This window comes from Triturus cristatus, chromosome 9 (assembly GCF_964204655.1).
Source record: "Triturus cristatus chromosome 9, aTriCri1.1, whole genome shotgun sequence".
Taxonomy (NCBI): Eukaryota; Metazoa; Chordata; class Amphibia; order Caudata; family Salamandridae; genus Triturus; species Triturus cristatus.
In genome coordinates, this window is record NC_140592.1 from 876,259,754 (window position 1) to 876,274,631 (window position 14,878).

General features: G+C 46.1%; 1 protein-coding gene across 3 annotated transcripts in view; it reads left to right on the forward strand.

Moving 5' to 3' along the window:
- BEGAIN (brain enriched guanylate kinase associated) overlaps positions 1 to 14,878 on the forward strand; it is a 937,901-nt gene that overhangs the window by 540,353 nt on the left and 382,670 nt on the right. The gene's annotated exons all lie outside the window — the stretch shown is intronic.

The following is a 14,878-nucleotide window of genomic DNA, read 5'->3' on the forward strand; positions in this document are numbered from 1 at the left end:
TAAACACAAAATGCCAACCAGGAACCAAGGGAATAGGCCCAGCCCAGCCTCAACCGGCCACTGACGTGCAAGGACGGGCCCGCAGCGGGGCAGGTAAGCGGCTTAAGTAACGCCCCGGGCGCTATGTGAGCTGGGGGATGTAGTTATCCCAGGCCGTTCACCTCACGGCAGCAGTGTCAACTGTGGAGGAACAGGGCAGGTAGAAAATGCCCCCAACGCAGGCCGTTTCCCTCACGGCAGTCCCAGGCGAAAGGAAAGTGGCAAAAGTCCTGTAGGAGCGTCCCGCGCAGCGGGGCAGGTAAGCGGCTTAAGTAACGCCCCGGCGCTGCCTGATGTCGAGTACGGCAGGCGCCGGGCGCTATGTGAGCTGGGGGATGTAGTTATCCCAGGCCGTTCACCTCACGGCAGCAGTGTCAACTGTGGAGGAACAGGGCAGGTAGAAAATGCCCCCAACGCAGGCCGTTTCCCTCACGGCAGTCCCAGGCGGAAGGAAAGTGGCAAAAGTCCTGTAGGCGTGGATTATTAGAATGTTAAAAAAATATGTGTGATTCTAACTATAACTACAGAGTGGCTACTGCAAATCTGTAATTCTGTTATGTATGTATATACAGATATATATGTATATACATATATATGTGTGTGTGTATACATATAACTATATTTGTGAATGTGTGTATATATATATATATATTCACTGAAAAAACCATAGGTTTCACACATGTTATAGTTAGCGGAAATTTTACTGATAAAAAACCAGTGAAATTCCCCCGTTATAGTTAGTGCAGGCAACTATAACTCACGCGACCGCAATCCTCTGCTGATGCTAATACTGTATTTAGACACTTATTTGCCCATGTCTTCTTCCATACATTTTTAGCTATACATATATTACAAATATTTTTTTTTCATAAAGACACATATGTCATCAGCAGAAGATTGCGGTCGCGTGAGTTATAGTTGCCTGCACTAACTATAACGGGGGAATTTCACTGGTTTTTTATCAGTAAAATTTCCGCTAACTATAACATGTGTGAAACCTATGGTTTTTTCAGTGAATTTGCAAGGTTTTTTAAATGCTAATTCCTAACTATAACGTGTGTGAAACCTATGGTTTTTTCAGTGAATTTGTACGGTTTTTTAAATGCTAAGTTACTTTACGCCATTCGAGGCGTGCGCGCCCACTTAACGCAGTTCGTTCCGTGCACGGTTTTCATCAACTTTAATAAGCCCTGTACATTTGGTGGCCTTCGGCCACCAAAAGCACAGGGGGTGGGGTCAATGTGGATAGTGTTTTTTTTATTTCAATTTTATAATTTCATGTTGCCAAAATTTAGTTTTTTTTACCTATTAATAAGCCCTGTACATTTGGTGGCCTTCGGCCACCAAAAGCACAGGGGGTGGGGTAAGTGTGGATAGTGTTTTTTTTATTTTTATTTTTTTACCGTACGCTTACGGTAAGCGTACGGTAAGCGTACCCCGCGAAATTGCCGAAAAAAAAATAAAACCGTTTTTGCTCTTGGGGGATGTTTGTGGACTCCCTCAACATGACTATGTGGGAGGGAGTTGTCAAAACTGCCCCGTAACATGTTTTTGGCCATCATGTTTGATAAACAACACTCAGTGCGAGAGACAAAATGGCGGCCGCCGCTTCCTGGTTTCGGCCGATTCGAATGTTTACTAAGATCTAAGAGCCAATCAGAATCGCGCTCGCGCACGCCACCGTACGCTTACCGTAAGCGTACGGTAAGCGTACCGTAAGCGGGCTCAGATATATATATTGATTTAAAGGCTATTTTCTCAGAATCTACTGAACAGATTTACACCAAACCTACAAAAGGCACTTCCTTGACCTAGGGACTACCTCTCTGCCAAATTTTGAGTAATTCTGTTCAGCCGTTCGGGCTGTAGCTCGTTCTAAAGGTCCTATGGAAAAATGCATGGGAAAAACGCGTTTTGGGACCCCCCTTTTATCTCAGCCCCCGCTTGACGGATCCCCCCGAGACTTTCAGGGTAGGAGCGGAGCGTAGCGCCCCACCTATTTTGAGAAATTCGCGAGGATTCGTCGACCGGCGCCAAAGTTATTCAAAATAGAATGTTGAGGTTTTCCTATGGAAACGTGGTCCTAACTATAACTACCTACTGGCGACCGCCAGTAGGTAATATATATATATACACATATGTATATATAAACACATATATGGATTTGTGTGTTTATATAGGTATATATTTATATTAGATATCAGTAGAATATATTCTGATTTACACGATATTAAAATTATGGGTCTTTACCAGTTTCGGAAGAACTGTTCAAATGGCCTGATGCATTGTAGTTGGAAGCTCTCCCATCCTATAAGCTTCTTTGCATACCTTAAGTAGACAGAGGCCAATAGATGCTATAAGGTCTTGTAGAATTTGTCAAGAATGCAAGAATGCAATCAGAACCAGGGGCCTTACTTTCAATGGCTGCAGTAACCTACTCAACTGTAATGGACTTATTGAAAAATTACAAAAATATAGCAGTATTCTTACAAAACCAGTGATAATCATTAGAGTAGTTTTAACTGTGTTCAAGGTGGTCTGACATGGAAGAAACTTAAAGGCACTCAACATTTTTACAATTTCCCCAAAATCTCTTCCATGGTTATAGCCATCCCAGCCTTCTCACTAGTGAGTTGCAGTATGTGACTATGGGGGTGGTCTTGCATCAGCAACTAGGCCGGTGTCTCACTTGTTCTCTCACCCTCCCTATATTATTAAGCTCTGCCATACTTGTTTAAATGGGCCCCCTTCCTTTCCACCAGATCTCTGTGTGTTTGCAGTAAAATATGAGGTTCTTTGAGAAATTGAACATGCGAAATTATGGAGCTCTTGCTCTCCAATTTCTTAAGATTAGATTCTAAGCACTTTATCTGGCTGCGATTGTATGCCAAAATGCTTGCTTCATTTGAAATTAATTTGCCTCTGATGTAGGCTTTGCACGCAACGTAATGCAACACTAGCCACCGACCACTCATTGACTCTAAAATACTCGACAATAGCAGTTATTATTTCCTCATGGAACACTGGATTTAGCAGAGCTTCGACTGGGAACCTCCACTACACAGTGTTTCATTTGGATTATGTGACCACAAGATTTTTTAGCACTGGCAAGGGGTCAGACAGAGTGTGTGATTGCTACGAAACGTCTGCTACCCAAGATCTCATAAATAGAATGAATATGCCTGGCCTGCAGGGTTGTGCTGCCACCATATGTCAGGCAGATCCTGCATAGTAATTATTTCTTGCAGCGCTACTGCAGAAAGTGACCTGTGGCACCCAACTCCACTTGAGCAATCAGATGAAAATCCCTTATCTAAATCATAGTCTCAGTCTCCACTGTATAACATAGACTTCCCAGAAGAAATATGGGGTATCAGTATTCAGTGCCGAAGTGTTGACCAGAGTAAATCTTTTTGTTATAGAGAATCGCCATCAATATAATGTACCAGCCCTTCCTATCTGTAATTTTTCTGTGTAGCTGAAAGTCTACATGCGCATGTATAAGGATACCAAGTACTTGAGATTATGAGCTGTAAAATGAGTAGTATTTATGTGCACCCCATCTCCTAGATCAAATATTGATTCTCAGCGATGAAACATGAGTTTACTGCCGCATTGCCAGGTCAATTTTATGCCTGTCTAATTATGTCATGACTTTGCTAAATGTTAGTGAATTATTTTATCCTCTAACATTCCAAAAAATGAGTTTCAGTGCCCTGTTCACCCGGAAAGCCAGTCATATAATGTTCTGTCATTGTCTCTCCCAAATGCAGGTGTTGTCCAAAATATCCCCATGCATGATGTGTGTTGTGTGTCTGAAAATGTGTATCCTCATGCCCATCGAAGAAAGTGCCCCTCCCTCAAACCACACTGTACACTGCAACTTTCAGTGCAAATAAACCCTCCCCAACCCAATTCCTGACCTAAGTGAGGAACATTGTGATGAATCACACGTCAGGCCATGGTACTTCAGCAGCCGGCCCCCACGTACCGGCTAGTAATATGAATGTACAGGCCCAGGAAAACTTTATTAAAACAACATAACTGCAACAACTTGTGAATTCCCCAATCATATAAAAGTACAATCAATATATGGAACCCAGTGTAGACTGTGGAGACAAATAGGCTTAAAGCATTATGTGTGTGCTTACCACATATCTGTGTACTACTATTCGTGCAGGTGCACTGAAAGTTCTGAGACTTTATTCCACATCACTCTCACCTTGTGAAATGGGTCGGTCATCATCATCATGTACAGTTCGATCTTGTCTCCCCGACGATGTCCATGCCTTGAGGTGTTTACCACACAGCTTGGTGGCTTCCGTGAGGAAATGACATTTGTCACCCAACTGAACTCGAAGCCTGGCAGCAGCGTAGACGATCATGTATTTAATGATTTTTGTGTGAAGTGAGCATTTCAGTTCAACAAATTAACCTCTTGCCTCCTGCACTGCTAAAGTAAAATCAGGAGTTGCGCGAGCCTTGGTGCTGCAGGGTACTCTATTGCCGGGCAAAACACAGCATGATCGCCTGTACTCAGAAATTAGGAAACCTAGCTATTAAGTGTTGCCCGGGATTTGCTGGGCAGAGGTCATGGACCCCAAGATTGATGTGCCCACTCAGCCATGTAGGCGTCGCCTTCTGTAATCCTAATGTTGTTATAATGGGAGCAGGCCTCCAAATCTTCATTTTTCACAGCTATAGCATTGACCAACTTCTCCATCTTTTGTAGCTTCTCTATGATTGCTGTGGAGTCATCTACCAGATCTTAAATCCGCCTTTCTACTATATCCAGTCGTATGATCTGGTAATCTGTCCTCTCCGTCAGCATGTCTAAATATGTATTGACAGACATAAATTTATGGTCAATCGATGTAAGCCTAGATTTGAGGTCTTTTAAAATGGCATAGTTGGTGGAGCTAGTGTCCAATGATTCACTTCCTCCCCTTCTTCTGCAGTTTTAGGTGAGACTGGTCTCTGCTTCAATGTCGCTTGAAAACTGGTCGCCAGCTTACTTTGTTTGGAATCTGATTTACCCATGCTGGAGACTGCACACTGTGGTTATTGCAGAACGGTTGGGTTCATAACACAATACTTAGTCACAGTACCTGGATCGCTCACACTAGTGCAGCGATATCTAGCCTCCAACCGCTAATGGTGCAGTCAATATGCAGCTAACATGACAAATTAAGTCTAATGCCTAAGTTCACAAGTTGTGTGCTTTGATAATAATGCAGCCCGTGGTGCCATCATGTAGGCTGCTGATGTGAGTTTGTATGTAGTGCCTGATTAATTACTGTGCTTTTTTGTCGCACAATTTCTTTCTTCATCCATACTGCTCATCTGCAGTCAAGGTCTGCCAGGCACTCAGCTATTTCTCCCAGGGCCATAGGTAGGCCACAGCCCAGCAGGCACAACACCGCCAGCACAGTGGAGCCCATAGTTCTGCCCACACTGGTCTGGCCCAATGCAACCATTGCCTTTGCTGCCACTGATTCTCTCGAGACCCAGATCGCTTCTGCGTAAATCCTATGGACTGCCCATCACATGGGGGGCAACGCCGGTTGCTTCATGCTCACCAGTGGCCCCTGTTTTGTCCAGCCCTCAAAGATACAGCCAGTAGGCCATGCTGCTATGCACTGTGCAGATTCTCTGGGTCCAGAGGTAGGCCACAGTCCTATGACAGCAACACCACTAACAGTGTTGTCGATAGTTCTGCCCACACAGCTCCAGTCTGACAGGACCTCTGCCACAGCCTTAGTGTTTGGATCACCGCTATGCACTCCTATGGATGCCAGAGATGGCAGGCAGTAATGAGGGCAGTCTCTGGATCATCACTAGCCCTTGTTATGGTCAGGCCTCTGAGTCATGCTCGCATATGGCATGGCAGACATGCCAGCACAGCTTTGTATACAGAACAGCAGATACCTCTCTCACCGCAAGTTCATTCCCACACTCTGCCAGGTTTAAAAAATCAATCTGAATCTTTGTGAGGTAGCACAACTGCCATCCAGGGCCATTTGAAGATGAATTAATAAAGTGGGGCCTTGGAGCACAGTGTTATGAGGCCATCTTGGCTACTGGACAGACCATGTCCCCCATCACTAACAAATCTTAATTGTAGTATCCTGCTGGACTCGGTCTAGTGTTTTGCCAAGGACTGTGCCACTAGCCACTCCCTGAGTGCTGGCTTCCAAAACTCAACCCACACCCATCCATCACAGGCGTCACCGGTCAAGTGACCCGGCAAATAAAATTGTCTGGGTGCATCTATGTGTGTACGTCACTCCTTTGTGTAGCATGTGGGCCAAGGGGCCACAACACTACACTGGTGACGAGCAGGTCTGACCCCGCGTGCTTGCTAGCAGCTGATCTGCTGTTCGTCTTGGCGGGGGAGGAACCAGAGCATGAGGCAACCCCATACTCTCTGCCAGTGCAACAGCAAACAAGAGCTGTAAAATGGAGAGAAGCATTGCAGCAGCACCATACTTGAGGTGCCTCTACGCTGACGACTCTTCACTGCAGCACGCACAAAGCCCCCCCACCCTGACATGCCCGGATCTGTGAAGATACTGTGCCAAAATTAAAGTGACCGAAGTGCTTGCAGGTGAGGGGAGCGTGGATCAGCCCTGCCTCGAGCAGTAGTAAAGTCACACTCCGCAGCCATGTGCACAAAGCCCACAAGGAAAGGCACCGCCTGCAGCACTAGGAAGGCTGCCTTAGCCAGCACCTAAAGTAGCAGCACCGATAAACTGGTATACAACAGCCCCGATCGGGGAAATATCAGACAGAAGACAAGGCCCACTAGCCCTCAAGGTAACCTGCACAGGCATTCACAGCCCTGCACGCTTGGTCGTTGCCCCAGGAAAATAAAGAGAGTGTCAGTGGCCCTGCCACCCTGAGCTGGGCAGAGGAACCGGTGGATGAGAATTCTGCCTATAAGCAAACCAACTGGCATTAGTGAGGAACCACAACATCCCCAGGAAGTCAGCCAGAGCAGCATGACCCCCACGTGCTGAGGCACCCCTAAGCTGCCCAACCTGCTATCATCTGTCCCGGCAAAGAGGCGCCACAAGTGAAAGCACCCACAGCAAAGAAATACCGCACCAGCACCTCCAATGCAGCACGAGGCGTGCAGCAACATGAAAGCTGCCGCTGCCTACTGAAATGACTTCAGCACCCCTAGCAGCTGGTCTTCACACTCTGCCCCAGCCCTGAGGTCCCAGAGACAGCATGAGTGGCATTGACTGGGCTAACATAGTGACAAGCCAAAAGTGAGAAGCAAGCCACCCTGCAGCCCATCATTGTAGGGCAGCAACCTACCCACCTCAATTGAAGAAGCGGCCCGGCCGGAGGACAGCATGGAGAAGCTAAGGCACATACATGCATTACACACCCCCTAGTGGCAGGCCATCACTTCTGTAGGAGGAAAGAAGGCTGCCTTGGCCTCCTGTGCCATCCACACAACACTGTCGGTCACCAGCAAGAGAGGGAGAGAAGCATGGATCGACCTGACCTGCAGCCATTGGTGTGTGTAAACCCCTGCAGCTGTTTACATAGAGCCCGCAAAGAAAGCAGTAGGGCCCGCAGGTTCAGGGAGGCTGCACGGCCAATGAGTGGTGGCTGCAGAGCAATTTAGTGACTATTCGTGGTGAAGCACTTTCAAAGGAGGACACCAATCACAAACTAAAGGCCACAAGGAAGCAAACACCATAACTGCTACATTGCATAGGGCACAAGTCTTTAGTGCCTCACCCAGGATGCACAACCTGCACCATCAGTTAGGCTGCCCTGTGCATGAAGTAACTTGTGGTGCCACCTGCCGATTGCACGCTGCACTGTGCTCCAGCCCCCAGAGGGAGCAAGCATGTTTTAATTACAGTCTACCACAGAGATAAGCTGTGTCTGGGTCCAGGAGGCATGGCGTGCCTCAGCCCATGCGATCATTGCAGTGGCCTCGCCATGAGGAGACGACACAGCCGGTGTGCAAGGGCTGACCACGAGTAAGGACGGTGACTGCAGCACCACCAGGCAGCTGCCCAGTGCACAGCCCCACACCGGCATCTGCAACCCACAGTATGGAACGCCTGCACAAAATGCACCACATTTGTTGCCACAGTGCCCGCATGAGCTGAAAAGGCCCACAGCCTCAGGAAAGCTGCTGTGGCCTGAGTGGAATAGTGACGGAAGCACCACCTAGGGTCCGTTCCCCCATATGGCACTGCATTTGGGTAACACAAAGCAAGTCATTAAGAAACAGCCCCCACAAAAGGCAAGCCCCAAGGAAATGGGTGAACGGCCTGAGCGTCTCTGCCGTACCGGACAAAGCAAAGGAAATCATGGTCTGCCGTGCCCCAGTATGAACTGCCCTGCTCTAGGTTAAGGGGAGAGACTGTTAACCACCCCAGAGAGCACCCCAAACTACCCAAGCCAAGAGAGCTGCTCGGAGTCCAGGCAGAGCCAAGTCTGTGAAGCGTCAAGTAAGCCAAGAAAGGTCCAACTAAGGAAATGGAACCAAAAGCAGCCAAGCAGCAAGTCCCACAAAAGGTAGGAGCAGAATGTGCCCTGCATGCGCGCCCCAAGGCAAAAGGGGCCCATAGAAGTCAGTATCTCAAGAAAGAAGAGGCTGCACCAACCAGCCTCCCTCAGCACCAAATCACCACCGTTAACCAATCATTGAGAGCGTCACACGGAATGACCGACCCTGCCAGCATGCCTGAACCAAGGCAGCACCAAATGTCGCGACGGCGCAGCCTTAAGGTGCAAGCACTACGCCCTTGAGTGAGGAAGAGGTGCAGAAAGAAGGTGCCCTTCCATCCTGGGGGTGTAGCACCAAGAACATCCCTGGGGAAGGATCCAGGCATGCTAGAGGTCCAGGAAGAGAGGAGAGTAAAGTTCTACGGACAGGACAGACCTGTGACAGGTCTTCAGCGAAGAAGAGACATAGTCCTGTGAACCGGACGAGACCAGCAAGATGTCCATGTGGAGCGAACATGAGACACGTGGCATGATGCCACATCACTGTAAGGAACCTGGTATGAAGTAGAGAAGAGCACGGCATGATGCCACATCGCAAAGGAGTTGAAGAGGAGAAGAGAGTGGCACGATGTCACAGTGAGAACAACAACTGCAGGTGCGCAAAAGAAAGGAAGAATGGCGACAAGAGCAAGGACTCGTGCCACTATCAGAGAAGTCATCAATCAACACAAGCCAGCCACTGGAGTGTCACCACGTCACTGAAGATAGCTCAGTGGGAGTACCGAACGTAAGCCCCTGCATGCGCGAACCGCGTATCTGCCCCATGCTTCACAGTGTGACCGTCCAGCCACCTGTCACCGGCTGCTTGACATTGATGGCATCCCTTCTAGCAACTGCACATGCCAAAGAAGAAGAACTGCAAGTGGCTACGAAGTCCCTCCAGTCATCCTCACTCCAAGCAGGATATTGCCACCTGTAGTCCACCTAAGGAGCATTGCACCACCATGCACCACCAGAGTGCAGCCAAATGCCTGCGAAACATTTGGAGGCCAATGAGGCATTCCTGGCATCGTGGGAGACTCATCACCCAGAGACCATCTGTTAGACTGCACGTGCACCTGAGTCCTGCTGAATGAAGCACACCCGGCCATTGAATCATTTACCCTTGGGGTTGCACGTGCGATTCTAACATGGCAATGTTGGGAATTCCATAAATTACCCATTCTTACAGTCTAAGTGAGTCCTCGCACAGCCCACGCAGTCCCTTGGCAACCCAGGGGCAAGGGCCTCAAGGGAATTCCTATGTGACGGATTCCAGCACGAGAGATGAGTCGAAGCTGCTCCACCGACAGGTACCAGAAGGCACCAGGACTCAGCGGTAGATGTCCGATCACCGTCATCGTCGTGCCAGTCTTCACCAGTTTTCCTTTCACGGAGCCAGTGCACCTCTAGAGAAACCTCTGTAGCAGACTCCATCAACGCTCGTGATGCACACCAAAGTGATCTATGCCTGCTAAGAACTTGGGGATTTGGTTTGGCAATGACCTTCGCTTTTCGTTGCAAATCACGAAACTCACCGGAGTTTGCTTCGACACTCTCAAATCTCTTAGAAGGTTCTTTCCCCTACTTCCCAGGCATGCCAAGGAAACGGTCGCCCGGGCACTCATTCTTTCTCGCTTGGATTATGCCAATGCCTTATACTGTGGCATCCCTGGATATCTGCTGAGAAAACTGCAGACCATACAAAACGCCACGGCTAGACTTCTATTTAACATCTCTAGAAGATCTAGCATGAGACAGCATCTGCGGGATTTGCATTGGCTCCCGGTGGCCCAAAGAGTGCAATTCAAAGTCCTCACGGTGGCCCATAGACCTCTGCATGGTTTGGGACCTTTATACATCAGGAAGCGGTTCTGCTTCTATGTCCCCAGCAGAGCTTTGCGCTCAGCCGCCCAACATTGGATGATTATTCCCCGATTTCGCAGGTCCCGATTGGGAGATCAGTCCATCTCTGTCAAAGCTGCTTTGGCCTGGAATTCGCTCCCCCTGGAAATGCGAAATACTCAGGATCTTGGACTCTTCAAGAAACAGCTCAAATCTTTTCTCTTTAATTAGCTGATCCACACTTTCCACTCCCTTGGGTTTTGATAACTGCACGCACCAGGACACTCTTGAGTATCTGAGCGCGCTATAAAACCCTTTATAACATAACATAACATAACATAAATAGACTCTTACACTGTGAGACCAGAAGGGACTGAACAACAGTGCCTATGTGGACTGTAACCCCGCGGACAGGTAATCGAGAGATCCAGACTCCATCCACACTGCATTTTGTGCCCAGAGTCCCTTGGTGAAACTACAGATGTGTGCCATGATGTCTGGTGCTCCCAGCTGCACCTGTCCACTCATCCTGTCCTGCAGACTGCCTGAAGAGACTCAATGGTGTTTTGTTGTGTTTCTTCTTTTCCACCATAGGTAGACTCTTTTGGTTTTTCCAATAAAGTTTGGGAGGGATGTAGAGTCCTGCTAGACTAATGCTAGTGTTTTGCCAAGGACTGTGCCACCAGCCACTCCCTAGAGGCTGGCTTCCACACTCACCCACACCCATCCATCACAGGCGTCACTGGTCAAGTAACCCTGCAAATAAAAGGGACCAAGTGCACATGCCCCTGGCAAGTTACCAGTACCACAACTATGGGTATGTGTCACTCATATGCGTAGCATGTGGACCCAGGGCCCACAAAACTACATTAATGACAAATTAAGGATGCAGTTCTGTAGAATTCAATCTCTCACGGGTGATGGTGTTGGCCTTACATCACGGAGTAAGCGAAAAGTCCATCTAGTAAAAGTGAAAGTTGTTTATGGAGCTTTTTCCGAGAGTAAGTGAAATCTAAACTTTTACAAAGACAAAATGCATCTTGCGTTCAATGTGCATAATTCACAATGTGCAATTTTTAAATGCGGTCGAGGAAGGAGGTGCACATGTAAAATCTCACCAGGAATGCAAAAGTGTACATCTCTAGGAAAGTAATGAAGTAGTCACAGAAAGGCAATGCAAATTCTGTAATTCCATGCAAAAGACAAAAATCAAGCACATTTGGGGCCTCATGTAGGTAACATACTATTAACCGATTCATAAATACCGAATTTTACCGATTCGGTATTTATGAATCGGTAAATAGTATGTAGGTAAATAATCGGTAATTATTACCAATTCGGTAAATATCGGTAATTATGAATCGGTATTTACCGAATCGGTAATAATGCATCCCTTCCCATTCATTCCTATGGGCCTGGAGGCCCATAGGAATGAATGGGAAGCCAGTTACTATTACCGATTCGGTAAATACCGAATCGGTAATAGGGGAGGCATTATCATGGGTGGCAGGGTGTCACATTGACACCCTGTTGCACCCCTGATTCGTGCATGTGTGCACATGTGGCGCACATACATGCCCTAAGGGCATGTATGTCTGCCACATGGCACTTTCCAAATAGCACAAAAATGCTTTTTGTAAGGTATTCGTCATTTACCATCAACTTGTAGTTCGTGGTAAATAACGAATCCAGACACCAATAATGCACTCACTTGAGTGCCCCCTACATTGCATCTCTGGATTTGGTATTTACCGAATCGGTATTTTACCGATTTCTTAAAATTCCGATTCGGTAAATACCGAATACAGAAATCAGCCCCCTACATCTCAAGTGCCTCAATACCGGTCGGTAACGGGATATTTACCGATTTTTTGGCCGTTGCTGACCGGTATTGAGGTACCTACATGAGGCCCATAGTCTTGACAGAGACACAGACAAGAAGTCACAGAGACATATGCTATATACACCGGTAAACACACTGGCAACTGTTCTCAAATATACTGAAAAAGTGCACAGCAACAGATGGAATATGTAGAAGAAAGAATCAGGGCTTCAATTATTGTACTCAAATGTCAAAAAATTGTAGACATATCCATGTTGAAGGGCCCAAAAAAGCAAATTACAGCACCATCCATACGATACACAGCTTTAGACACATTAAAAAAGATAATCTTTAACACTTTAAAGGCCTTTAAGTTACAGTTGGCGCCTACATTTTGGAAAACTCTATTGCATACCAGGTAGAATTACTGAACTGATGTAACCTAGCACCAACTTTCTAGAATGAGGAAGTGTGTTTGTCTTTTTAAAACATTTCCCCCGTAGAACACTTTGCCACTTCAAACTAGCTAATAGGTCTCGCCTATGCAACAACTGTTGGCTTTGACAATGTGTTTTAACCATGTTGTACACCAGTAGTAGTGCTATTCAGCATGGCTGAAAGTTAGTGCCGTAAAGGAGTGTGTTGTGGGGTAGAGTGTCAAAGAGTTGAGTAGCTCAGAGTATTGTGAAGTAATGTTGAGTCTGGTGAAGGGGTGTGAAGGGGCGTGAAGTGGCGCACAGTGAAGTGGAGGGTCGTAGAGTGGAGTGTCATGGAATAGAGTAGAGTGTTGTAGAGTGGAGTGGTGTAGAGGGGCATAGAAGGGAGTAGAGTGGTGTAGAGTGGAGTTGCATATAGTGGAGTGGAGTATAGTGGAGTGGAGTGGTGTAGAGTAAAGTAGAGTAGAGTTGAATAGAGTAGAGTGGCATAGAGTGAAATGTTAATGTGAAGTAGAGTGTTGTAGATTGGAGTCGAGTGGAGTGTTGCAAAGTGGGGTTAAGTGAAATGGTGTGGAGGGGAGTGGCATGGAGTACCGCAGAGTGGAGTGGCATAGAGTGGAGTAGAGTGGCATAGAGTGATACAAAGTGGAATAGAGTGTAGTGATGTAGACTGTTGTGAAGTGGTGTAGAGTGAAGTGGCATAGAGTGTCATAGAATGGAGGGGCATAGAGTGGAGTACGGTGTCAATGAGTACAGTGGAGTATGCATGGTGTGGTAGTGGACTGTCATTACAGACAAACATTTTTAATTGAATTGACCATTACATTTCCACAGAAATACAGTTTTACTTATAAAAGTATACGGTACACAAACAATAATGTGTTACAATGGCTTCTCCTAGTATTGATTTCTTTTGATCGTATTAAAATATTTGTTCCCAGCACACTTCAGAATTACAAAATAAATGTGCTTCATTTGTGTGTTCTAAATTTTGATATATATTCTGAAATATTTGCACAGTTCATTTACGGTCATTTAAATTTTGTTGTGTGCTAGAAAAAAAACCTTTCCTTTCATAGAACCCAGATTGTTAGATAAATCATCTGACTTTGAAGACAACACCAATCTCCCTCGAAAGACAGAGCCTGACATTTGGCCTCTGCCTTTGAATGCAAAGCAAATATGGCAAGATAAGAACAAAATGTAAAGGCCTGATTACAGAAAGTGAGCACTCATGGAAGAATGCAGTAACCATGCTGTGCTCCACAGGAGTGACAAAGACATGCTGGACTGCCTAAAACACACAAAGAATGCAAATAGAAAGCAAGAAAATGTGATTTACAACCCACAAAGCAAACGGTAAGAAATGGGCAAAATGTATCCTTAGGTCAGCTCTCAGAATGTCCCAAAGAAGTCTTTAGCAACCCGACAGCTGTGCTGGTAGGCTTTGACCTAAGAAAGCTTGTGATTCGTAGAATGTAACTCTTTCTTTGTAAGTTGCTAAAATCTATCTACAGGTGATTTGACGGGAAAACAGGTTTGCACGTACCTTTTAAGATTACAGTATTAACTTCCTATTAAAGATTAAACAACAGTATTGCATTAATAAGCACAAAACTGCTTTGAAAAATGGTTCCACATGTGCCATAGAAGTATTTCAAATGCCATCACATTGTGTTGCAGTAAACTGCTCGAGTTGTCAAAAATCCAGATCTTTGCAAACCCAAGTGGAAGTAATCATCCATGACCTTTCATAAGTAATTTGCTGCCATTTGCAGAATACATTTTATAGGAATTCTCAAGCAGTCTCATGAGGCTGTTATAGCAGACGTTTTCTTAATTACGTATTTTTCAAAAGGTTGTTTTGAGAAAGAAGGTTAAGATATATTGCTGTAATAAAATGCAAAAAATGAATTTTGTATTAGGTTTTATGACCACTTCTGTTTATGTGATGCACAAGCAAGCAGTCACATATGAGGAGTCATGATTCTATAATCCCAGAACGATATCATTTTGCAAGAGAGCAATAATAAAATCCTCAAAGCAGGGCATACAGTGTCGAACAGGGACAGAAAATAGGTCCAGGCAGCAAAATAAATGTGCTCCCCAATAGCCAATGAGAAACATAAAAAAGTGGTCCACATTTGCAAATCGTAGCAATTTTGAACATGCACAGGCACTCTGTATAGGTGTTTTGCAAGGTATAGGAGACAGCAAA